Source organism: Pogona vitticeps, chromosome 1 (assembly GCF_051106095.1).
Source record: "Pogona vitticeps strain Pit_001003342236 chromosome 1, PviZW2.1, whole genome shotgun sequence".
Classification (NCBI taxonomy): domain Eukaryota; kingdom Metazoa; phylum Chordata; class Lepidosauria; order Squamata; family Agamidae; genus Pogona; species Pogona vitticeps.
The window spans coordinates 279,457,999-279,462,647 of NC_135783.1; positions in this window are offsets into that span (position 1 = coordinate 279,457,999).

Here is a 4,649-nt window from a genome sequence, read left to right on the forward strand (position 1 = left end):
TGAGGTACTTACAATTACCTGCTAGAGACCTCTAGTGCACTGCCTAGAACTACACCAAAGAATTATTTTTAGGCATGTTATCAAACAAAATATCCCAGGACTCCATAAGACAGAGCTATGAAAGATACAGTGGGATCAAACTGATATCGATGTGTTGAGTGAGTGCACTCATAATTAAAAACTGCTAATTGTCAAGGGGCGGATATGTATTTATTATTTAAAAACTAGCTACCACAGCCTTAACTCACAATTTTGGCAGCTGGGGCAAGCGGCATGGTCTCCCACCCACTCTGCCTTGAGGCTTGTGCATGAGCCTCCATAGAAACGGAGGAAGAGAATGCCGCAAAAGAAAGTGAATGTTTATGCTCTTATAAAAAGGAAAGTAATAAGGGCCAGGATGTGTTGCTTTATATCTTCCTCACACTATCCAGTGGACTTCTCTTTAGATTTCAGAACCCTCTACATTTTGATGCCCTCAGACAAAATCCTGGTTGCTCCATCCTAGTTACGCTTCTGCTAGCTGGAGTTAGAATTTTTCATTTCCTCCTGGTTCTACATGTGGATGCATCAAGAAAGACAATTATTTCCATGCACAACACGGGGAGAAACATTCCTGTTTGTATGTAAGGATTAGGCAGGGTGGTCATTTAGATTTATGGAAACAAAACTCTTACAGCAAAACCCTCAGAGTCTTGTATCTTAAAAACTGGTACAGTTTATTTTGCTGACAGTTTTATGGATTGCAGCCCACTTCAGCAGATGCATCAAATTATTACACCATGCTTAACTCTGGGGTATCAGATTATTATATGAAAAAAATGCTACAATCAGCTGTGCAAGCACAAATGGAGCAGAAGCACCTTAGTTACAAAACTTTTTTTCTTGCTGTAGCAACTGTTGTTTTCATGGTAATGTCAGAATTAACAAAGAAATTGGGGCAGCCATTCTTGATGGTATACTGTTTTTGATGGCAAAGTGAATGGGAAATCATGTGATGAAGTGGAATCAACAGATGGGAAAATCAGGGAATTGTTAAAGGGTGAACAAACAAAACAGAAAACAAACAAACTTTGGGAAGAAACAGGTTTTGAAAGACATTTGCCAAATAAGCACAGTTTCCTTTTTCTTGGTGAGACATATGCAATCTGTTTTTCTGTCCTTTTTGGGCAGTAATAAGTGAACACATGCTGGGCATTAATAAATCTTATTGCTGGCACAATGGGCAATTATCAGACTTGTTGTACAATTGTCTAGTTGTTTGAAATTCCCTATTTTGGCCTCTCTTTTAATGCTCTACAATAAATGTTGAGTGGACAATTATTAGCATACAGTTAGGGAATGGTTCCCAGGAACAAAACACAGCTCATGGATACAAGGCAAGATTTTATTGCTACCCATTTCTTCTGCAGCTCCCGAAAGTCTGCTTTGGAGGAACCTTCGGAATGTTCTGGAATATGGTGGATTGACTTTGACTCACTCAACTGATTCCTGGAGGTCTACTGTGGAGCAAGAGGTTGGGGGTTTGATTCCCCCCATGCCTCTTTGACAGGGGAAGGACTTGATGATCCATAGAGTCCCTTCCAGCTTTGTAGTTCTAAGATTATTAAAATATTATTATTACCTTAAATTTGGCTGACTCTCGATCCAGACAAAGTAGGTCCCCAAAGGAATATGTTACAAGTACAGTGGTGCCTCACTTAATGATGATAATCCATTCCAATAAAATTGCCATTAAGTGAAAACACCGTAAAGCGAAAAAACCCATTGAAACGCATTGAAACCCATTCAGTGCATTCCAATGGGGTAAAAACTCACAGTCCAGCGAAGATCCTCCATAAGGCGACCATTTTTGCTGCCTGTATAGCGAGGAATCTTTCCCTAAACACAGCGGGGAGCCATTTTAATTACCCGGTGGCCATTTTGAAACCGCCGATCAGCTGTTAGAAAAACGTTGTTTTGTGAAGAATCAGTTCCCAAAGCAGGGAACCGATCATCGCAAAGTGAAATTCCCTCATTTAGACCATCGTTTTGCGATCGCAAAAAGATCGTCGTTAAGCAGATTTATTGTAATGTGGGGCAATCGTAAAGCGAGGCACCACTGTAACGTCTCTTTGTAATGTACTGCTTACAAACTCTTCAAGACTGGCCGTAACAGAAGAGAACCTGACGCGGTTGCATCCAGTGGCAGTTTCTTAGAGGATCCCCAGAGCAGTCTCTCAGCCATTCTTCTTGGTCAGCCCAGTCATTCCCTTTGATTAAAGGGCAGAGCAATGTGGGTCACATGATCAGTCCTACGTTTCCCTGCTTTGGATGCTGTAAAATACACTGTTCCAGTTACCAGTGTTGAAATACAATTCAACTGCCACACAAGTTTAAAACTCTGTTTGGAACTAAGGGGCGTTTGATCCTTTTCTCCAGGCATCAAAGTATCTCGTGTCAACTTGTGTCCATCCCGTCTGGCCTATTTTTCTCAAAGTGGCTCATCAGAAGCCTCCGGAAACTCAGAAACAGAGAAAGATATTAATAGCCATCTTCTCTTCTTTGCTTTCAGTATCTTCTATTCAGAACCAACTGGATAGTGGCGTGACTCCTAATCTGTGACAAACAACGCAAGAAATCAAAAGACTCATGATCACTTTGTTCACGTGACAGAGTTATGGGCAGTTTCCCCAAAAGATGATGTTTCCCAAAAGATGATGTTGCTGCTCTTGCTCCATAGAGGATCCTAGCTCTTCCACTACTACATAACCAATGCTCAAGAGAATCTACTTCCATGAATCCACCAAGATTGGAGCATGGGATTGGGGGAAACCAAAAAATAATTCCAAGTAGGCACACTGGCACAGGAAGGTTAAACAAAAGAGGGAATAATGAAACAAACACAAACTGTTCATGCCTCCCTCTTTCATATGAATACTTCATGTCTTATAACTCTATTTTTGGTAACTGATGAAAGACTATAAAAACAAAAGAGAGCCTCTGTTGTGTTTTTTCTTTCTTTTGTTAAAATGTGAAAGTGCCATCCCTAGAGGTTACATTCTCCATAACAGAACTCAGAAAAATCAAAGGAACAGAGTCGGAGATGGCATAGAGATCTGTATGATACAAAGACAGGAAGTCTTGAATGGCCATGAACATTATAATGACAAACTAAATCATATTGATGCCAATTAGAAGCAGCTTTGAGCTGACCTGACATTCCCTTGCAACTTCCTGAATCTGCCAAGCTGCTGGGATATACCTCAACCAAGTAATGATTTCAGTTACAAACCATTCAGCGAACTTCCCATTGTCCAGTCATTTTTTAAAAAGTCATGCAGCATGATAAATTGCTAATTTGTACATTTAAGGGTACAGAACGAAAACAATAACACCATGGAAAATGTGGAAGGTATCCAGGGGACTGAGTTTATATTTAAATTTGGCACTCTCTGGAACCAGACACTAAGAACAAGGGTGGAAACACTTCTGAAGAATTCTGTGCTGAAGTTGAAGTCCTCAGCGGTGTCTTAGATCTATAGTCATCCTTTAGATTAAAAATAAATAACACTTCCCGGTTTTGAGACATCCACATTTCTAAACTGCCTATGTATGCATTTATTTGATTTCTAGATTTTCATGTGTGTTTAGAAAGATAATGCATTACTGAGAGTAAAAAACTAGGTTTGTAGACTATGAAACCTTGAATTTACAGTTATTAGAGTCTAGAAGCAAACCACTTTAATGTTTCACCAAATCATCTGAAGTAGTTTTTTTGCACTCCCTTGGACTGCAAAGAGAACAAACCTATCCATTTTGAAAGAAATCAACCCTGAGTAATCACTGGAAGGACAGATCCTGAAGCTGAGGCTCCAATACTTTGGCCATCTGATGAGAAGAGAAGACTCCCTGGAAAAGACCCTGATGTTGGGAAAGTGTGAAGGGGATGACAGAGGACAAGATGGTTGGACAGTGTCACCGAAGCAACCAACATGAATTTGACCCAATTCCGGGAGGCAATGGAAGACAGGAGGGCCTGGCGTGCTCTGGTCCATGGGGTCACGAAGAGTTGGACACGACTTAATGATTAAACAACAACAACAAAAATCATCTGAAGTAGCTTTGAACAGCTGATGTACATTCAGATGGGCAATGGCCCCAATAATTGAAGGAAGGGTGAAGAGAGAGAAAGGGACCAGAGGTGAGGAAGCAGCATTAATAAAGGCTGAATAATTAAAGTCCTATCAACTATCAACCTATTCAGTGTGAAAATGTTGCCAACTACCTAAAAAGGTTAGTACTTTTCTTACCTGCTACTGAGAGACAGAGATTCATAATTTTAGCCCTTCCAGTCACTGACTCTTTGCTCATCTATAGTTTTTTACAAATTATTCCCTTTACAGAATAATTTGTTGCCTCAGAAAAACCAGGGGCAAAGACAGGTTCTTCACCATACTTGATCTTAAAGTTTGGAAACTTACTTCTACATCCAAATTGTTTATAGCTGCAATGTCCAAAATGTAGTTAATGATATAGTTCATCCTCCTTTTTTTTTTTTGAAAGGATATATTTCTTTATCATTTCTCAAAATGAAAAAATAGTTATGTTGGTTTGCTTTAAAAAAATCACAGTGAAAACGTCACATGACATCACTGAGACAATGGGCAGGC